Source organism: Pipra filicauda, unplaced genomic scaffold, assembly GCF_003945595.2.
Source record: "Pipra filicauda isolate LSUMZ 115617 unplaced genomic scaffold, ASM394559v2 scaffold21_size4447388_pilon, whole genome shotgun sequence".
Classification (NCBI taxonomy): domain Eukaryota; kingdom Metazoa; phylum Chordata; class Aves; order Passeriformes; family Pipridae; genus Pipra; species Pipra filicauda.
In genome coordinates, this window is record NW_024104332.1 from 3527557 (window position 1) to 3551126 (window position 23570).

Here is a 23570-nt window from a genome sequence, read left to right on the forward strand (position 1 = left end):
CCTCTTAGTCTGATGGCAATGTCTCTACTAGAATATTCAGGGGAGGAAGAGTTGTGAACTTCCTGCTGTGTTATATATTAAAAGTCAGCAAACCTAATAAAAAGTACCCAATGCAATGAAAAGGATAGTTTTGGTCCGTGGGAGTTAATTTTCTTCTCCTGTTGACCAGCAATTAAGTAAAATAATTTTTTTTTCCCTTAGAAGAGACCCATTTTCTTGAAATTTCCTACATGCTTGGGGGTGGGGGAAATAATTTTTCATTCAAATAACCCATTTTTAGTTCGACAGCTTGAAGAGCTGACTTGCAACTAATTTTTAATTTGCCCATGTGAAATTTGCCATTTGGGACAATTTAGAGTTAGTGAATTCTGTAGGCACTCCTTACAAACTTTTTCTTTTTTTACCATGCCCCTCATAGTCCGTGTCTATAGTTTTTAATTCTTTGGGGTTTTTATGGAAAATTCTGTTCTTTGCTTATGTGATTTATTTCTACCACCTAAAATAGTCTATTTGAAAAGCTTTTCATTTGGGATTCAGTTCAGTCCAGATGGATTCTCTCTTTTTACCCATTGTTTTTTCTCCCTCCATGCTTTCTCCTTTGCAATGTTGGACTGCTTAGGCTGATCATTCATGAAAGCCACCAAGCACATGACCCTGTCCCTTTGAAAAGGGTCCTACAACAATTTCTGAGGTAAGCATAACAAGAACACGCTAGCAAAGGATTTCATCATTGTGCAGTTACAAAAACTGAAGCGAAATTTGAAATGCTCGACCCAGTCACAAAGGAAAAAAACTTAAATCCCAACCTCCTTACAAATCTAGTCAACTTTGTCATGTCAAATGTTGAATTTATAGGCGGTAAGTTGGTTCTGCCTTTAGAGCAAGATGAGAAGGAAGGTGCACTCAGTGCTGTTGTAGTTTGCCCAGTGACTCATTGGGTCCTCAGTAATCCAGAGGCTGATTGTAAGGTATCATCAGACTTTTTTCATTATTTAATCTTCTTTCTTTATCATTGTTGTCATAGCTAAGAGAAGATGTGGTGATACAATGATATTAATAACCATAAAAGCAAACTATTAGATTCAAAGAGCCGTTTGATTCCCGCAGAGCTGTCCAACAGGAATGACACACTGATGCTGTGCAAATGCACAGCGTATAATTAAGGGAATATTTTAGCTAATCTATTCAATCATGAAAGTGAAGACTTTATATATAAAGCAAAATCATAACTTGATATCCTCTCCCACAAAGTGCTAAGCAAAAAGAGTAGTTTTTACATGTATCCTTCACAGTTAAGAGCAGGCAATTCATCCAGTTAAAACCTGGAAACTTTCTTTTCCTGCACTTTGGGCTTACAGCTGACACAGATAATCTACATGGAAACAGAGATTACTTTTCCCAGTCTTTAAAGATCCACCCATTTCAAAAAGGAAAAGTTGATGACACAACAGCAGAAAAAGCTTAACAATCAAGCTTAACAATCACAGCTTAATGTTGTACCTGAAAACAAATCACAGATTTTAAAAAGGATTTTGATAAATAAAGTTAAACTCTCAGGCTTGAATAAAAGGTATAGGAATTTATTGACTAGATTGATAGGTAGCACTAGAATCTATAGCCTTAAAACCAATGAATTTTTTTTAAATATCAAAAGAAATCCAATTCAGCATGTGTTTGAGAGAACTAGTCTATCAATAGAAATCACTGAAGTTCAATTTGGAGCCATAAACACTGGAACATACACAAGCCAATTGCACAGCATTAATGTTCAAAACTTCTTTTAAAAACAGGGAATCTTGTACATCTTCATCCTTTACAGCATGACTCAAATTCAATTCTACCATAATATTGTCTTTTACTGGTTTGGGAACTGCTATTAATTAAAGATTCAAAGAAGTGTAAGTCCTTATTAAAATGTATTCAAGATCTAAGCTTCAATTCACATTTCTTTCACAATTACTTAACTGATCTCAGTGGCACTACCTAAATTTACACTGTGTAATTAAGATTAATTCCAGACTCCTACTGGTGCCAAATTAACAGTCTGGAGAGGAACAAAAAGTTTCTATTTGTCTAACAGAGAGAGCATAGAAAACTACTCACTGTGGTTGATCTTGGATTTGATCCTTGTTCCTCACTCTTGTCCAAGAGACTTGCTCTAAAGTCAGGGGATAAAACTGCATCCTCACTGAGGTCAGTGAAGCCTGAATTTTTCATGAAGTGCTTTACTTTCAACTGATGAAACCTCTAGGTAGCATGAAACTAATAAAGGTTCGACCAGTTGCAACTGTATCTTCACTACTTTTGGTCCACAAGTAAATATAAAAACGTTTTACAAAGGCAGGAAGTTCTGCTGAAAAGTAAGCAGTAAGCTGCTTCTGATTGGAGCCAAAATCAGAATAAATTGCTCGCAGCAAACAGGTCTGTAACACTAAAGCAGTTAACTCTGGAACCTTCATAACAATGATGCCCTCTAACAAGAACAATTGCTTTTCATTTACTACCTTTATACTACAGGACTGGTTCATATTTTTGCCACTTCCTCTCGATAAAAAGTCACTGGTAACATGAGGGTTATTCCATAGCCTCTTTGGATTTCATTAAAAAAGATTTCTTGGAGCGATCCAATGCATTCCATCTCCCAGCAACTGAGTTAACAATTACTTAAGTAACTTAAAATACTGTTCCATAAGTCTGTAACTGGGACAGGGGAAAACATTCGTATTCTGCGGTGCCACCAAGGAGCTCTTGGTGCTTTGCCTCACAGTGACACTCCTGCAAAGGCTGTAATGGCACAATTACATCCTGGCGTCTCTGCATTGCCGGAAATAATGTGACACGATTGCTTTGCATTTGCTCCTTTGTTGCAGCAATGACAATAGAACTATTACTCTGGATGCAAATGAGGTGGCAAGGACAAACAGCACTACTTAACCTCCCTAAAAAACTTCTTCTGCTTCCCTGCATCCCCTTTGCCTTAGAAGTGAACCAGACTCTTTATAAAAACATAACACTGCTGAATGCAGTTGAAAAAAATGGTTGACTTGGGAATTAATCTCTCTTGTTGTGACACGGGTGTTACTGTTTGGTCAAACCGAGGTGGTGAACAGAACAAGGGAACTAAAAACTGGGAAATTTCAAAGTATAGCCTGTAGGATTGATTCTTTAATTAAAGAGAGCAGTGCAGGAAACTGAGGCACAAACTGCACGAGTCACTTGAATTGCCAAAGCATTCCTGTCACGTTAGATACTCCAGAGAAGAAACTTGATAAAGCTCAAGGGCATAAAAGGGTATACTCTACAAAGACCACCTAAATCTTATCGACAGAATATCACATTACATGTGCTGCACACAAGAAATGAAGCATCAATAATCTCTAATCCACATAAAAGACTTGGGGTGAAAGTGGTTTTAGGCAGACTAATTTGATAAAACTAGGCTAGATAGTCAACTTTTTAAAAGCCACACAGGAGTTCTGGATTTTCATTTCTATTTAGATAAGTGGTATCTCTGCACTGCACTCAATGAAGTTTTGCTTAACTGCAAAAAAAAAAATAAATAAAAATCACGTCAACCTGAGACGAGAGGGAACATAATGTGGTCAGACAACAGAAGGGCAATAAAAAGATACAGCAGCAGAACAGACAGGCAAGATCTGGGTGGCAAAAACACCAGTTAGAATATTTCTTCTCTCAGACCAATGCTATAGCTGTTTTTTACAACTTCAGGTAGGAAATAAGATGTTTGACCTTGATAAGAAGTAGCTAGAGCATAGAGTAACCTTTCCTGGAATAAAAATTTACAGTAACAGCCTGAGAGGTGTCTCAGGAAGGAGGCCCTGGCAGGCAGTCCCAGGGGTGCAGCACCACTCAACACCAATACTGTGGTGCTGTGGCATCACGAAGCACAAACTGGGCAATATCACAGTAGAAAATGTAACAGCTAACGGGCTGGATTACTCTGTCTGCCAACACAACAAATACATGTCTGGTCTCATGAAGAAGTCTTTAAAGTGACCTCCAGCCTGGGCCAGAAGATTTGGTAGCTATCAGTCTCTCTGTGATCCTCTCTACTCTGCTCTTGTAATGCCCCATCTGGAGAACTGTGTACAGTTCTGGTTTCCCCAACATAAAAAGGAGAGGGAACTGTTGGAATAAGTCCAGAGAAAGGCCACAAAATTGATAAGAGGACTGGATGACCTCTCTTACAAAGACAGGCTGAGATAATTGGGGCTGTTCAGCCTGGAAAAGAGAAGGTTGCATGGACACCTCATAGCAACCCTCCAGTATCTACAGGGAAGCTGGAGAAGGACTCTTCCTCAGGAACTACAGTGATAGGACAAGGAGTAATGGGTACAAATGGAAAGAGGGGAAATTTGGGTTAGATATTAGATTTTTTCCTTTGAGGGTGGTCACCCAGGTAGGTTTTGGATGCCCCAACCCTGGCAGTGTTCAAAGCCAGGTTGGATAGGGTCTTGAGCAACCTGGTCTAGTGGGAGCATCGCTGCCCACAATGGGGGTTTGGGACTAGAGGATCTTTGAGGTCCATTCCGACCCCTTAACATTCTATGATACTTATGAGTAGTAAATAATGCCACAAAACAAGATAATGGTCGAGCAGAGAGATGAAAATCCAACTTTCCAGCCTACCCCACAGGGCTATCAAAATAGAGCAGCTCAATATGCCCATGAGGCAGAGAATTACTTTCCCCTGAAACTGCAGAATTCATTAGGAACCAAGATAAGAATCAGAACAGTACAAAGTCCGCAACCCGAACAGCTCAGTGGGTTGAACTACTCTATGTATTGAAAAAGACATTGTCTTCAGGGCCAAAATGGAATAGTCACGGGCATCTCCTGCAGGAAGCCCTTCTGCATTGAAGATTAAAAAAGGATGAACAAACAGAGCATTCAGGCTACCTCTGCAGTAGATGCTGAGCAAACAGTGGCATTAATAGACTTGTGTTATATTTGCCCTGTATTTCCCCTTGTTCGTTATTAAAGTCGCTTAATGACAGCAGTTCATTTCAGCCTTCATCTGCTAGAGAAATACTGATTATTTTTGTATTTATTTCCCAAATTGAATCCAGAAGCTGTGAAAGATGCAAGATTGATTTCCCTGTGTCTGCCAGCTGCTGAGAAAACAGGACTACAGCCAACCCCGAGGACTAATTCCACTGCTTATTACTGCTGATAAACCCCCCGAGCACAGCCCTCTGTTCTCCCTGCCACAAGTCAATCACAGGAGTCAGAAGGCACTTTGCTCTTTACTAGAATAATAGCCCAGCAATTATGAGCTCACTTCACCTCTCTCTACATGTCCCATTTTTCCCCTGGATGCTCCTTGTACAGGCTGCAGCCCGGCAGCTTTCACGTCTTCATTTCCATTCCTAGGAAGGCAAACGGCAATCCCAGGAGACATGTTTTATTTCAAACTGCTGTTCTGTCAGGAAAACCTGTCTCTCACTGTCCCTGTGAAGGCCTTTCTATTCTCATTTGTAATGAGAATGCATCAGCTCTACCTGTTAACCAGCACCTGATTAACTGCTTACAGACCACGACACCTCAATAACCACTGCGGTGAAATGAAGCCTGCATGGCCAGGAACCAAAGAGCAACTTGATATATTGGTAACATGCACATGTTTCCTATGTGAACTTTAGGCAAATGCAAAGACCATAGAATGATCTCCCTCAGATACATTCACCTAAGACAGTAGAAAAACACGATTTTGTTACACCAAGGACTTTTCAGGGGCTCACTGGTGTTTATGGGGTAGTTCATGACCTGAACTAGTTGTTGAAGAAATCTTGCCTGGTTGCCAAATTTTACATCTATATGCATCACTGTTGTGATGTAACATGTTTAGAAATGAGCTTACTGGTGTCTTTAAACCCCAGCTGCCAGTAAATTTCAGCTGTATGTTCATGGAGTCTTTAAAAGATTTTTGCTGACTCAGAAAAAGTGGGAAAAATATACTTTAGAGAAACAGAGAAATAGAGTGACTGAAGAGACATAAAAGTCAAAGAATTCCAAATAAAAGACCACATTAAAACTATTGTGTGTTGAGATCATAATCTGTAAATATATAAATAATGCAAATGTATTTCTATATTCAAGCATTTAGATGGTTACATAGGATCATCTGAACAAGCCTAGGTAGAAATGTCAATAGATATTGTTGAAAGGAAAAAATTAAATTGCCCTACTTACATTTTCTTTTCTTTTTTTTTTTTTTTTATATTCATACCTTTGTTAATTGGAGTTTATAGCCAGACTTTCCCCCTCCTTTTACTTCAAGACTTTTTCACTTCAGTGAACCAGCTGAGTTTCATGCACTATGGTCTGGCTGGCAAGAAGGTGAACATTTTTGTCGCCTTCTGTCACATAATCTATATCAGTGGCTCAAGATCCAAAGCAAAAACATTACAGGTGCTGTAGCATTTCCATAACACTCCTCCACAATAAAACTGAAAGCACATTTTGATTTTTGAGCTCACTAATGGCACGTGCCAATTATCTGTCCAACCACAAAGAGCCAGTAACCCGTGGTGTCCTAAATAAAATCTCAACCCTCCACCGCAGGCACCAGCACTGGAAAGGAGAAACACAACACTGGCAGGTGACAGGAGTCAGTGGCAGTGCAGTCCCACAGCCACAACTGGCAAGCATTCTTTGATTCTGCCACCCTTACAAATGCCATCATCTGATTTTGTTCCACACAGAGTGCTCCCAAAAGCCCTGTGGGGAGTTGACAGAATGAATAAAGAGGATGAAGCTCCAGGTGTCAAGTCCTCAGGGTACTGCAACCACTAAGAATTAAACTAGATCCTCAGATTTGACTGCTCAAAGGCTCCACAGGCTCCTGTAGAGGTCAGATGGACTATCACACTTAAGAATTTTGGCTAAAATGAGCCTAAGCACAATTGCTGCTGGTGGAATGCCAGTGTCAACCACAGCTATCACTGCACTGAGGAATCTTGTGTGCAAATGGCCTTGAAACAATAGGACACAGGGGAACTCCCTAACAGACAGGCTTAATAGCTCAGGAACAACAAAACAGATATTAAGACTATGCTACTTGTGTGAAATATTATAAATATAGCTTAGACCCATTAGACAGAAATATTGCTTGCCTACAGGATCACACAGTAATCCAAGGTATGGTTGCACTTTCAGCTGAAGAGGCTTTTGTATCCTTTTATTGATTTGAAAATTGCCTGCCACATGCCCTGGAAAAAAACAATTTATAGTCTACAGTAGTCTGGATAAACAAGTATGATTAATCTCAGGGATAAATAAATACATTTGTACCTAATCCCTCCCCTTCCCTTCACCTCTTGCTTTCCCATTTGGTGGTACTGTGATGATGATGCTACACAGCACATGGAAATCTTCCTGTAACACTGCTTTGATCTGTCTCCCTTGCTAAATTTAAAACTAAGTCAAGAAATTGGTTTGCTCACTGTGCTGAGGAAGAGGAAAATGGTTAATACCCCCCCCCCAGCAGAAATTAAACTTTGCAACTCATCATTAAATTGCTTCAGAGAGAGTCTTAGTAACAAAAAGACTCCTCTCGTAAAATAACTTTATATTTGTAGGCACCACGAGAGTCTGATTGGAAAGATTATATTCTTTTCTCTGTACTCCAAAGTAGCAAGTTATAATAAGACAATTATTTCTTGGTTTAGAGCAGCCTGCACAAGCTGAGGCAAAATATGATTCTCTCATCTTGTTTTACAAGGATTTATGAACACTTTGAATATCACTTATACAGAAATATATCTTCAAAGCTGAACTGTGCTATCCAATACTGAGAAGCAGTACAGTAATCTTCAGAAAAACAAATAAGCAAGCATGCTGCTATTGTGTCAACAGGTATTCGTTTGAATTCCTATCTGAACTTTAATTACTTACTTGTGTGGTATGTATATGTATATGTATATGTATATGTATATGTATATGTATATGTATTTATATTTATATAAGCTTTTCCTGGTATCCCATTCTCTACTCCAGCTGGGGTTCGATTGAAAACTCCACTCTCAGAGCAACTTCAAGCCAGCAAAATATTTAAATTAAACAGGTCTGCTGGAAGTATCACTAATTCACTTAAATGAAAAACACCGTCCTGAATTAGTGCCTAGCTATCTGGGCACTAATTAAAGTGCAATACTTTAAAACCACCACGTAACAGGAGGCTCATTTCGAAAGGACGAGTGGTTATGGTGTATTTATCAAGTCATCTTTGCTGTGGGTTGCTAACAAGTTTTTCGCCACCTTTCACATAAAAATATTATTTTAATTATGAATCATCATCTGATTTAAAAGTTTCTTTTAACTGGCAAATATTGGCAGCAATTCCCTCCTCCAGTTTGACTCAGACAGTGAGTCAGGGCCTCCCCTGGGGGATTTAACAATTGCATAATTCCATTTAGACCGACCGCCACCCGCAGCACCTGGATGGCAAGTTACTGGAAGTCTTTCCATCCTTATAAATAATGCAACATTTTAATGTTGCCAGTTATGACATGTACATAATTTACTGCTCCCTAAAGGCAACAGAAATTTCTCTCCTCTGCAGAATGTATAATATTAATTTTTATAATGACAATTTTGAGAAGAATTATCTCAGGGCAGAGAGATGACTAAAATTCTTCTCTTACCTGCTGATATAACACTTTTATAAATACAATGGGAATTTTCAGTAAGTGGGCAATGTCTGATTTAGAACAGTAGACTTGTTTAAGGACAAATACGCAAATAGACAGAAATCAAGATTTTTTTTAAGAATTCAGCAAAGTGAAATCAAATTAGTCAGGTGTTTATTGTCACGTTTGACTACTGGACTAAACTTAAAAAAACCCCACTCCTTTATAAGTACCCATTTGCACCTCCAAGTGCATTTGTTTTCAAAGAATTTTCAGTGGCATGTTTGGGAGTACCTGCCTTTGATATCGCAGATTAGCCAAGAGATTTTTAGTAGAATAAGTAGCAATGATTCCCTGCAGGGTTTTTTGCTTTTGGAGTTTTTCTTTTTGTTATTAAATTGGTATACATCGACTCAGAGATCTGAAGAGACACTTGAAAAATCTAGATGACAAATTAAGTTCAACAGATTCATTACATGATAAAAAAATTTTAATGAATGTAGTAGGTTTGTGTTGGTACCATGTAGTAAATTTGAGAGGATTACACACACATACTAAATTATAGGGAATAGAGCAGTATAAGATTTTCATTAGGAATTAACAAATGGGGGCATGATTAGTTTTCAATATGCAACCTGAGAAATGTGAAAACAAATCTGATCTTGATAAACCATTGTTTCAGGCTTCTTATCCACTACAAAAGACTTCAAGTTATTATTCACTCTTGGAAATCCTGACCATGAATTGACTATCCTCTCTTTCATTAAGAGGATTCATCTTATTTCCTTTATTTGTTGGTTAAGGGGGAAATTTAATGGGTAATTATTTTGACTCTGAAGCTAAATTACTCTCATCAATGTTCTGGTTTTTTTCCCCCCAGCAAATTACTATTTGACCTCCTATGAACCCTGACAAGCTCTCTGAATATGTGCTTTTTTTTTAGAAAACGTCACTGCTATTGAATTTCTGACACAGGTGTATTGTAATATTATTTTCCTTAAATTCCTTTAATTTTCTCACTTTTAACAGAGCAATCTACCTTTTTCCTTTATTTGTAGAGAATGCCAGAAGTTAGTCTTTTAGGATTGGGGCTAGGGAGGAAACAGAGAGTGAAAGTGAGAATTAAACAAAGACAGTCAGCAATGCTTTTTAAACACGAAGCCTTGGCCTTTATAATATTTACTGAGAAATAAATGACTGTTTAAAAGTTTTGATAGGATAAATCTCACAATATTGACAGTTCTCGTGGTCCAAATACTGAGGGTACTTCAGCTTAGCTAAGCTGCTTTTATATATGTATTTATGTTTTCATGAAGATTGGTGGGTATAGTAACCTACTGTTTTTCAACAGTAAAATATTAGAAAGGATGCTGTTTGCAGGACACACAAAGCCTTCTTCCAAGCTCCAAGGTAATTAAGAATTTTCAGTTCTGTTCTGATTTTCTGTATAAAAACTAGTGAGAACAGTCTTACCACACTCTGTCCATGTTTAAGCCTCCTGTACTTTCCAAGCCACGGAGTTGGGGTTTGTCAGACCAAAAGGGGCAGTGTTCCTCCTGTGTGAAATCCTGATTCCTGCTTCTGGCAGGTGGATCACCACACTCAGGCCAATTATACGCCACTAATTCCAACAACAAAAGCACATTTCAAACACCAAGTAACCTCTTCAGGCAGCAAGCAGAAACAAACTGAAAGAGTATCAAGAGATTAAAAATATATATATAAGCTCTATCTAACTATTTCTCAAAAGGAAGATCTGCAGAACACTTAGTTGCTTTCTTACAGTATCATTGCAATGCAATTAGGCACAGGTTACACCTTAAATGGGAGCGAACTCACCCATGGTCCAAACAGAATTGCCTCATAATGTTTAAAATCAAAATTAATGCACCATTAATTTATGGCTCACAGGTATAGAGACCTTGAAATAACCTCAGTAAAGAAGTGTCGAAGACAGCCTTCATTATAAAAGGTACCAAGAGAAAATTTTTAGGAGCAATAAGAGAGGTCAAGGCAATTAATTCTACTAGACTTTGTTCCCTGATTGATATCACCCAGAAATAAAATGACTCAGCACACCAGCATTGCTGTTTGTACATCCTTTTGCACAACAAGAGATCACAAGTTGCTTATGAAAATGCATCTTCAAAGTCCTTCATTTAGGATTAGCATCCACCACAAGCCCAGCTGTCCATTTGGGCAGGTTTTACCACTCCTTCAATTAAATTTCCTTTCCCCAATGGAAAATGCAATCAACGCCAATCAATTATTGGGTCAGAGCAGAGGAGGGGGCCAAAGGCAGCCCTGGCTCAGGCTAAGGAGGGTGTTCTTCATTTCTGTGATTTGTACAGCCCTGCTCCAAATCCTCTCCTGACAGACCATTTATAAGCATTTCTCTTTGCAATTATGTTCCCGACTTGTTCGCTGAAATTGATTTTAAAACTAAATAATTACTTTAGACAAAGTCATGGATTTCTGCACTATGAGTGATACAGAGAGAGCCAGCTGAATGGAATGCATTAATGAATTTGGGACCTGCTTTGAACAAATTACACATATTGTTACAAGGAAGATTTACAGCAATAGCAGATCTAATTAAGTGCTTCATAAAGCAAAACATTGGGCAGATGTCAAACTGATAAATCATGTTTTATTTTGTTACTTTGATGAGTTTTTACTTCTCTTAAGAAATATCTTCACCCCACATGACTGTATTGAGCTATCCAATGGCTTTTAACATTCAAAATCTGCAATCTCTCATTTTGCAATTTTGTATTGAGTGAATTCAGCTCAGTTAAACAAAATTCTTGAAGTAGTGTCAGATCATGCTGTTGTTTATGTTTCAGCTGATACTACTCCATGCACAATCATGATAACCATCTTTTCTAAAAGGAGAATTGCATCCATTGAAAATATTTACAAAAACTTTTAATTAAAAATAGGAATGAAAATTAGGGACTACACCAATGGCTAGACAGATAAATTTTTTTGTAATTATTTTATGAGTGAACAAGTCAGCATTTTCACACCTCTAGAATTTACCATATCTTAATAAGTATATTTTTATATATTTAGAAAGTATCTCTATGTGTGTTCATGTGCCATGGAGAGGATCAATAAGGAATGAAAAATATAAAGCTGTCATCAGGAGAGGGTTTTACAGCATGGCTGGGGAAGCTGAATGTCTCTTTGCTACTTGAGCAACATTCCAGACACTGGTCAGGACCAGGCAAAATACAGGAAGGAAAGAATGTGCAGCTCGTGTGAGCCTGCAGCAATTAGATTGTTTTTTAATCTTTGCACACCTCTGTTAGAAGGACATAGGCAAACTGGACTTGCATAAAGAAACAAAGAAAATTATGGAGAGGCTAATTAAGGTCTTAACTGAAAAAAGATTATTTATTTATGTGACAACAAAACTGTGACTTGATAGCCACCTGTAAAGGTCTGCAGCATGTAAACACCTACTGGAAGGTATAAAAAGTGCCTTAGGAGGGGATAAATTGGAGTAAATTAATGAAGTAGAAAACCAGAAAACATAAGTTATCAGAACAAGAAAAAATATGACTACAGATCCCTCAAAATAACTTTTTTACCTAGAAGGATTAAGTTTCTCAGTGCTGGATAGTTGAATTGAGTTGTAAAAGTAATACTATTCCTTTTCAGCTCGATGGTAAACATAAGGAATGTATTTTTCTGAGGTTATCTATTGGCAAAGTTAGCATCTCACTTGCATTAACTTTAAAATGAGTCTCCCACTGCCTAGGCTGTGACTTTCCGTTCAGGAAAACCTTCAAAGAAGGTACCCAAGAAACAGGCTGCTGGCTCAGGAACAAGAAAAATATTAAAAGGATTTAATGATCCAGATTATATTGTAGGGACGAGAGTTTGCATTCAGAGTAAAGATATCTTCTAGAAGAGCTAAGTCAATAGGACTATAAACCTGTACCCTGCCCATTTCAACATTGATTTGGTGCAGCAGCAGAGAGAAAAGGGAGCTTCTGAAAGCATCGTGAAAGCAAGAGTCAGCAGATCTTACAAAGACAAATATGAGGTTTAAGTAGAACACCGGTGATCTGCATCATTGATTTTTCTTCCGGCATCTGCATATCCCAAAGGACAGTCCAAGTCATGAAAGAAAAAAGTATGCTAAAGAAAAGAAAGGACCAGTTAGGTGCTGACAGAAAGGACAAGTTAGTTACCTTGCAACTGGGAAACAAAGCACAAATGCCTTGTTCTACCAGAAGTAGGTAAGAAAGAGTTGATGTTTTCAGAACACTGAAACATTCAGTCATGTCCCCCTGTACACTGGAGAACAGGACAGCAGCACCAGTCTGGTGTTGATGAAGGCACTAATCAGGTTAGAAATACTTCAGTGATGTCAGTGAGGCTGTGATCACCTTTCTGTGCTGAGAGCAACACCCAGCCTGCCTGGGCTGACACTGAAGGCTCATCCCTCTGGCTGCAAGCTTCCCTTTCAGTGCAAAGTGTAGCTAAATGCATTGGGAGTCTGCTTGAGTCATTAGGGAGGCCCTGATCTCGTACAGAGCCTGCATAATACGTGGAAATCAGGATCTGCATTAATCAAAATGAATTAGGCAGTGTAAATGAAAACAAGGCTCCGGCAGCTGAACTGCCACACGTGTGAGTGTCCTGTCGGGCACTCCATTACCTCTGAGGGGAACACTGAGCTCTGTGGACAGAGGGAACCAGGCACATCTTGCACGTCTGCAGCCATTTCTAACCATGATTAACAGCACAGAGATTAACAGCAGATGGAAATTCAGCATCACATTTACATTTTATGAGCTACATCGAAGCTTTGATAGGGCTGCAAGTGATGGGGAAACTAAGTAGGACTCGGATCAGAAAGAGGAAAAAAGAAACCGTGTTCCATACCCCTGTTTCCTCTAGATCACATCTCGTTGTTTTGCTTTCAGGTGGTGGAGAATTTGTCTTTTCTGCCCCATTTCATTATTGCTATATGTGCTGGTTTAAAGGTAAACCAGCAGGGGAAATGAACCCAATTCAAAGCAGAGATTAGGGAATTGGATTTTGGGGATCTCAAACCATGACAAAGTCAGAATAACAATTTAATAAAATAATACAATAGGTACGATTATACAGACAAACAGTTGGTTTTAACCCACAAAACCCAAATATATAACCCAGTACCCTGGGGCATGAACAGCGTGGCGTTCGTTGGGCCTCCTGAGTCCAAAGTAAAGGGAGAGGGGAAAAGCTGTTGGTGAGAGTGCTGGTGCAGTCTGGTCAAGAGTGGTGATTGCAGTCCGGTTGAGAGTGGTGGTCACAATCCTTCTCTGGATCCCACAAGTGGTTAAAGAAGTCCCAAGACTCCAAGATTATATATATCGTCCAGTTCAGGCAGGAATGCCCAGTACCTCCCTCAGAGGTTATAGAATGCACAGTTTTGGGTTACACCCATACAGCAATGAACTGGTCCCAGCTGTTCTAACTAGGGCATTGTAGAAACACAAAACAGGAGGCAGTTCTGCACGTTTCTTACACAGGCAAACTTTGTCTGGGCTTTTTCCTCTTCCAGTGTGAGCTCAGCTGAGCTGCAGTGGAAGAGCAGGCACCACTTGCATCCCAGATGCAACGAGGCCCAGCGTGGCCCACAGTTTGGGAGATGTTCAGTTGAGTTTTGAGTTATTCAATGGCACTTTTCAGCCCAAATTTTAAGAAGTAAAAGCTTGTTTATTTTGCACAGTTATGTTTCCCTTTGCCTCACGTCTTCTACCATCTACATGAAGATGAACAAACTGAAGATTTTGGGGCTGGGTATAACCTACAGACATACTGGGGGCCTGACACTAGAAATCTGACAGTTACACAGAGTTCCACAAATGCTCTCTTATGTGCTTATCAAGTTATTTAATCAAATTGATTTCCCTCATTTTAAAACAGATAAATGGACATCTTTATTTGTATTCAAAGCTTTTTTGTGATTCGTTGGAGAAAGACCACAACTCTAGCCAGATAAAGGCATGAAACAACTGAACTTTACAGTAAAGACAACAAGCCATTTAGAATTCCCACTCCATAGGATTCAGTAATATTCAGAAGGATTGAAAAAGATTTAGACAGATACATTACTTGGAGTTTTAGTCTAAGTAATTCTGACTCCAACGTTAAACAAATTAGGTCAATGAAAAATAATCAGTTTTGGATCAGCTCTATTACAAGAGAAGGCGGTAAAAAACCTACATGAATTCCATAGGAATTTTAAGCAAGGAGAAATACTGTGACCTGACACTGAGAGCCACACTTCAAGACATAGTCACTAAAGAAAAGAACCAAACTTTACTTATTAAGAAACCCCCAAATTTCCCCTCTTAACTCAGGATTTTTTGTTTTGCTTTGTTTTTTGTTTTTTTTTTACTACATATTATAGAATTTAGAGGAAACGGATTTCTCTAATTCTTTGACCAGGATGCAAAACCTTTTTGAAAACTGTTAATTACTCTCCAACATTCTTTTACCTCACAATCTTACAGGATTCAGTCTCCTATAGGTAAGCAACTATAGAAATAACTTATTCCTTTGATACTTCTGTACTTTCTAGAAACACGTAGAAGAGAGCAAAGAAACGCAGCTCCCTGTGATGACTTGTCATAAAGCACCCTGTGTTGTTATTGTTTCTATTTTATTCTGAAGAATAAGAAAAATCCTATTAATTTCACCACAAAAAGCATTATTATTTGTAAGGTTTTGCTGTTGGTGGTAAAAAGTTACGAGGCTTCAGTAGTTTCACTCCTCCCCTGATTCTGAAGGTGTGAGATCTGCTACAGCTCATCAAATCAAGGGAAAGAGAATCTGGAAGCGACAGTTTGCATTAAAACCAGATGATAACTCTTAGCAGCACATATTTTGTTTTAAGAAAGCATTTTGCAGGGTTTGTCATAACGATCTTTTGAAGACTTTATGGTCGTTGATGCTCTTTTGGAAACCGGGATTGAAATCCAGACGGGAGCTTTACGGAACAGCAGCTACAGGTTTCTTGGAATCAACCTCCCTCAACAAGCAAGGAAGTGTTCCTGGGGTTCCCAGATACTTTTTGGGTTTGTTAAGGAGGCAACTTGCATTGAGTGAGTTGTGAGGGGGCAAATGTTAATCTCCTGAGTTTCACTCAGGAAATTATTTCTCTTTTTTTGGCAGTTGACAGTGCCAAACGGATATGGGTGACTAATGGTGAAGGTCGTTTGTTGAATGTTGTTCCTTTCTGAAGGAGATGTTCATTTCTCATCTACCACAGATGGAATTAGAAAATTTTGTACAGCAGGCAGAATTTTAAGAAACGATAGATTTTTCTTTTTGTAAAGGGGGTTTTCTCTTTTTTTTGTTCTGTAATTGTAAATGTGCAGTCACAAACACATATTCTCAAACTTAAATATAAGCACAGGTAATGAATTAATACAATGGCTTGAGTGTCAATGAATTCAGTCTTTGGTTATACTGATTTATTTGGAGAAAGCATCTTCCTCGCCTCAGTCTACTTTACTTCTCTCTTGATAAGAAGAAAGGAAGCTTTATACAGATACGATCATTATTAAAATTTTTCTAGTGAAATTTTTACAACTGTACATTCACATAAATTTGCAGTTGGATTTCAGGGAACTCTTAAAATCATTCTAATTTCTTCAGTTAAAGGCTGGCTTGAAAATACAATTTGTCAACAGTCAAAAAACCGAGTATGACAAATCTAAGGTAGTATTGGTAATTCCAAGTGTCATATTTTATCCCCTGCCAGCAACTAAACACAAACACAAAATAAAATACAGCAGAAAAGACCTGAGGATTAATTGGATCTCAATTTGTAGTTACCCACCACTGTCCTTTCCTCAGAATGGGTTCCACTGTTATAAGCTAACCCACAAGCACACAAAATTTGACAGAGCTCTGTTTTCCATGGCTTATACTTCTGTGGAACTATTGGAGCAGGAACATATTATCCCATGGGAAAGATATTATCAAAGATTAGAAAAATGCCTCAGAAGAAAGCAGTAAAGGCTGCTGTGATTTACCAATAACCTCTGTTGATAAAGTTGCTCATCCTTTGTAACTGTGAAATAGAAAAATACCCTTTGAGACTGTGTAACACCTTAAAATTTCCCAAACACTGAAACAAAACCATCAACATGAACACAATTTTCCAACCACTACATGCAAAAAAAAAAAAAAAAAGATTGAAGAAACCAATTCTATATTGTCTTGATACAGTTCATCCTATGAGTCATACTTTAGATGGCTCATAAAAGTTAGTATTATATGTCATAAGCATTTAATATTATAATACGTTTACTTTTATCATAAATACACTCTTAGATAGTTCTTTAGGAATGTAATGTCACTAATGTTCCTGAAATGAAATTCAGAGTTTAAAAAAACCACATTATGGATATTTGAAAAACACCATTGTTTCCACACTTCCAGTGACTCAGAAAGAAATCCTGTGTGAATAGGAGCTAACTCCATAGGATTGGGATTTTAGCCTGAGACAATGAAGGAAACAAAGAAAAATGTGGAACTTGGGGTACCTCAGCTTGTTCTAGTATCTGTTTCTGGATTCCTGGTTCTTAAATGCAGGGAATTTTACTTGGAACATTCCAGCTTCCACCTGGATTTTAAGTATAAATTTTCTCTTTCATCATCTGTAGGATTTCACAAATCCTGACAACTCATCCCATAATTAACAATTGGGTCTCACTTGCCTTGTGCTTTTTTGGCTTTGCTGAGTTGACAGCTTTTGAACTGGCTCTGCAGGGCAGCTCGAGGCTCCAGGGGAGAGAACACAGACAAAGGAAAAAAAATAACTGAACAAGCAAAATAAGAATCAGGTGGGAGAAACACAGCAGTGAGAGCAAGAGCATGGGAGAAAGAAAAATAAGCTCTTCAATCAAATCAGGTGGCTTCCAGGTTCACTTTTCTTCACAGTAGAGGACAGAAAGCACTTCATGGTGCAAATGTCCACAAGTGAATTTAAAATAAGTGACAAAGCTTCCTCTTCCATAAAAGTTATAAATTCCCTTCATCCCTGTAATAGCTACATTGCTATTTATATAAATGCTTTAAGTAGTAAAGTGCAAGTTTGAAAGAAGCAGCCTGGTGCATATTTTGATGAAGTGGAGACTGGAAAAATTGAATGCCATGAACTCACAGCAGCTAATTCCAATTCCAACTAGATCCTAGCTCTCATTAAAATACAAACTGCCAAAATAATTCAGTGCTGCTGTGACACAACGAGATTGAGGTTGAGAGTGTTAAAATGGCTGCAGGATCCCAACAGTAACGTTTACAATTAAATCTAAAGGAAGATTTTTTGGGGTGAAAAGTGTCTTTTTCTTTGGAAAAAACAAAAAGGCAGAAAAATACATCCGAGGAGAAAAAGTTCCATTGCTAAACAAACTCTCAAATCCAAAAGAGAAAGAAGGAGCTGACAACCCTCCTCTTCATCAGTATTTCACTCTCTGGTCACCCACCACACACCACTGAGTTGGTTTCAGTCCCTGCCTTGTTCTAGTGGAATTTTAATCTGCACCCAAGGCCGGTGTGCTGCCTGGAGCAAGTCACCACAAAATACCTAATTCCAGTCTTTCCTCTTGATATCATCTTATTAGACAGAAAAAGTTGAATATTTATTGGAGAAATAAATAGCATTCAAACCATGTCCAGCTCTTGAGGAAGGTCACAGGTCTGTGCTCTGTTTATATTTACACTGTCTGTATTCACAGCATCCTTTGGTCATAAGTAAAGTTTTAAACCAAATCTTTCACAGTAAAACCATAACAGAGTATTTTCATTTTTAAAAGTATTTGATTGTCCAAAAAGATCTTTGCCTATTTTATTCAGATTTTACCTACTTTCAAGTATTTCAGCATCGCTGCTTGTATAAAATAAGACTTAACATCTGAAGAAGATGTTTCTTCTGGATTGTTGGTGAAAATTTTGAAACCCATAGTAGACCATAACAGAACTTTAAAGTATAACATTTATTTGGTGAAAGCGTGACGAAAGGGACACGTAATTCTTAACTGCAAATTTATTAAAACACATTTCCTTTAGTTGTCCTCGATCTATACTAATAATTCACTTTAATGATCCAGTCATCGATACCAATGGCAGCTGAATCATTAAAGCTAAAAGATGGACATAAAGTCCACATCAGCATGGGCTTCATTCGAGGTGCTGTGAAAGCAAAGTGTAAGTTTTACAGGGAAACTGCAAATGGAAGGCAAATTGATGCCATTCAGAGTAGTCCCTGAAACTTTTTTGACTTTAATTGTTAAACACCTATCCAGTTCTGTTGTTATTATACTGCAGCAACAACTTAAATTTGTCTCTGTCAGGTTTTAAACAGCACCTGGAATGCAGTTATATACCTCATGATATGTTAGCAGCAAAGGGGAATTCATTTGATATTTTTAACTTGTCCTTATGGGGTATTACAAGGGCAGAATACTTGAAGGAAAAAAGGAAATAAAAAAAAAAAGTGCCACAAAATTCAAAATTCTCATGTTAAAATTCAAGAAGTTAACACAGATCACCATTAGTATCATAGCAAGCATACATAGTCACATATAATCAACAATATTATACTGTATAGCCCCAACTCTAGGTAAAATGTTTAAGAATTAATATTTCATTCTACTTGTGCCAGATAACTTCTTTGTATAAACAAAGCCATGGAAAGGAAGACAACCTACTTAACTTCAAGGAACCAAATGGACTATCACACCCTCCATGATCTTTAGGAGAAAAATGGAAGTGTATCAACTAAAATCAATGTCTTCGAAACCCAGCATATAACCAATGACATTTTTTGGCATCAATTTGGATTTTCTCTGATTTTTGCTCCCCTACCTTTGGCAATTACAGGCAGACTTTCCACAATACAGGTACAAGCAAGGTCATCCTGACTGCTCCAGATTCAGGAAGTCTTTAGATAAGCAAGAAAAAGCAACAGAACACATCTCTGGATTAAAAAACCTTAACTATTCTTCTCATGACTGATGGTGGTGGTTTCAGTTCTGCGGAAACTTTGAGGAGGTAATGTAAGATCTAGCACAAGCTAAGCAAAAAGCTTGGGTGACACATTTCAACATGTTCTGAACTTCAGAGAGAGTCTCAGAAATCAGCCTAATTCCTGAGGTGTGCTGCACAGTTCACAAGCCAGGCAAGAGTCTCGAGGGCACAGACCTAAGGGTCCGATTGTCTCATGGAATAATCTACCTACCTCCAAATAATCATGACCATCTGCTTATAACAACCTCTACAACACTGATGGACCCCACTGCCAATATGCCAGAGCCCTTAGCCTGAATCTATAATTACATATTAAAATAAAGGATAAGCACCCATCTGCTGTAGCAGCACATACAAAGTGTCTTATCAGAATAATTACATTTGTTATCTGAATCTCCTGCAGCCCGGTTTTCAAACCATGGAAGGCACCTCTAAGCAGCACGATGAACAATCTACCTGCATTTGTGGCTTGGAAAGGAGAGGAAAAAGGACTTTTTCCCTACCTCACAACATGGTATCTTAAGGAGAGCTTCAGTGGAGGGAGCCTTAGGCAAAGAAGTGAGGAGTGCTAATGACCCTGGGATGCTGGGTTACTCACACAGTTATATTAACACTGTTAAGCTGACAGACCCACTCTAACAGCTGCATCATCATTTACTGGCTGACCAAGCAAGAGCCCAGCTCCTGTAGGAAACAACTGAAAGATGTTGCAAACACTGAGTATTCAGACAAATCACATCAATTCCCCCTGTGGTAAAAACAACCCTCGTAGGCAGCAATATTGAATGCAAAGCTGGAAGCTTCGGAAAGTCTTCTCTGCCCTTTCTTATCCCTCACGCTAATTAATCTCGGTGGGATTTTGTAAAATGGTGAGAACAGTAACTGTAAAGTAGGATTTAGCAATCAGACATTTTGAAACTGGTGTGAGTTACTCCCCCAGCCAATTGCAATTTAAGAAACCCCAATCTCGTTAAGAAACCATTAACGCAAACCAGTGACATCAGGATGTCACAGCCCGGAAACCAAGTCTCTTCAGAAGCACAGAGTGGCTCCTGTCGTGGTTTGAAACCCCCAAAAATCCAATTTTCAAGTCCAAGCCCCCCTCCCACCCTTTAGAGGTTCAGTTATGGTTATAAAAAAGACTAATGAATTTTTTTCATCCGGTACAGGTTTGTCATAATTTCAGTATCTCTTTGTGGATTAACAAGTAAATGTCAGCCAAAAGTGACTGTAAAATCTATTGACAAAACTCTACAAAGTCAGTTTTAAGTAATGAAACAAGAAATCTGCCTCTCCAGGGGAGACTGCCCTGGAATCCAATCACTTCACCTATAGGTCCCCCAGCTCCTGGGGGGGGGGCAATTTTCAAACCATGACAGCTCCACAAATAGGGGTGAAGGTAGTGGAAATTGTTTGGGTTTTTTTTTTGGGCAGGTCTGCTTTCAAGCAGGTGCTCAGTGTTTCTTTTTTGAAGCAGAGTTAGTGAAAGACAGAATATTACATCTGTACTGCAGCCTGACTGTGGAACAAAAGGAGAGACTTGTGCAGTTATGCTTAATTTAATGCAGAACTGAACTAATGTAGATTAGAATGAAAGATATGGGCATGATTTATTCCATGGGCATGATTTATTCAGGGATTTTTGTCTCCCTTCCTCTCCCCCATTAAATCACTTTCTTACTAGTTGCTGTCATCAGAGCCATTAGCTCATTTTAGGAAGAATTCCCATGGCCACAGCTAGGGAAAGCATTGGTTAGGCAAACACTTTCCATTATTTACATTGCAGGACAAACAACATCAATATATAAGTATAAATATACAATTTTAATATATGTACAAAATAAATTTGACATTATTTTCCAGCTTTTTTAGAGCTCACTAAATCAAATGTATTATCTTTTGATTGAAATACCTAGAATTAAAGTAAGAGGCTTTTTGCAGCGTTTTTATTTCTTTGGAACAGGTGTTGGATCATGCAGGATCAGCACCATAAAACGTGGGGAAGTCACACCTACAGTAATAAAAGCTAGGGGGAAAAAGAATCTAAAGGAACTTGGTGCAAAAAGGCCAGAAACACAAGGGAAAGATATTGATGAATTACATTAAAATTACTTTTTCCGGTCTCCTTTCCCTCCATTTTGACATTGGAGAACACTGTGTAGTTGCAAATCATACCTACAGGTAAGTACAGAGACAGGGAGTCTCAGGAGTCTGTAAATAACTAACAGTGGACAGAAAAGCAGACTATAGCAGAATTCTCCTCAGGCACAATCTCAATTGTGCTAGCATTTTAAACTGAAGTTTAAACTAACACTTTAGAGGTTCAGTTGTGGTTATAAAAAAGACTAATGATTATTTTTCATCCTGATACAGGTTTGTCATAACTTCAGTATCTCTTCGTAGATTGACAAGTAAATATTGGCCAAAACTGACTGTAAAATCTATTGACAACACTCTACAAAGTCAGTTTTAAATAATGAAACCAGAAATCTACCAGCAGGTTTAAGTCAAAACACTGTTTATAAACCTAAATAGTACATGGCACGACCTTGATTTCATTTCAAGCCAAAGTAGCTGTTTCACTGACAAAACATTTTAGTCTGTTGGCAACCATTTAAAACCTACTATTTACTTATATTTGTGACTGAACTATAGCCCTTCTGGAATACATTTGAGTAGAGACAAATATATATGTTTAAATCCGAGCTTCCAAAATACCGCAAGATTGAGCTTTTGATTTAAAAAGTGCTTTAAAAGGCACTTCATGCCCCCAGCTCTGCATAGGTAGCTGTGCCAGTGCTGACAAGCAGGCATGGATGGCACCTGTCCAAAACCCAAGCAACAGTTCTGATTCTTTCATCTAATCAAAATGATGAATTTCAGAATATAGAGTGAATAATTGTGAAGCTCAGGTTTTACGTTTTTAAGTGTCTTCTCTTTCATTTTGCCACTGTGGGATTTGCAGTCGACCAGAAGAGTAAATTGGTCTTTATTTAGGAGCAATGTCAGACTTCATACTGAAATACCAGCCTTCAGCTCTTTATACTGCAATTTATACTTGTAACATCAGCCTAGGGAAAGGATAGGAATGCTTTTCAGCAGCTTTCTGCACTGGTTAAACTGACTTCTACATGGGTTTTAATAACAAGGAAATAAATATTAACCATTGAAAGCTCTTGATCCGCACACCTGCACATCTATATCCTTATAATTATGGTCATTTTACCGTAAGTTTATTATGTTTTTGCAGCATTTTTATAAAAAAGCCAAGTCTCTCCTGACTTGGGTTTGTAGCTGCAAGGACAAAAAATGTTTGTGTTAATGGTCTTTACAAAAGACAAAGATCCCCTCCTGTGCTTCACATCACAATTCTCTTACACCATTATGGAGCTCTCAGTGCCTTATCTACTTCAATTATAATATCAGAACCCAATTTTATTAGGTCTTGTGATTTTATTAGTGCCCTTTAAATTAGTGTCTGCTTGCAGTTACCCCAGGCTGAAATTACTAAGTGACAATGGTGTTTTTGCTTTCTTTATATAAGAAAAAAAGTGAGCTGACTGGGCTGTTTTGCCATTGAACAGCTTTGTTACTTTTTCATGTTTCACACTTCATACTTGAGATGCTGTAGACAAGATGAAACAAAACTGACTGAAATACATGCATACTATAAATACATAGTTCTCTGTCCTAACAGCCTTATTCTGGGGGACACAACATGAATAAAATCACACACAAACAGCACTTGGACAGATAAGACAGCTCAGTTCTATGCAGGGGCTTCTATAAGTTTTTTCCTGCCTGACTCTGATGTGTGTTGTGTGAAAGGCACAATGTTGGGTGTGTTTGGCAGGGCAATTAAAAGCAAAAGTCAAT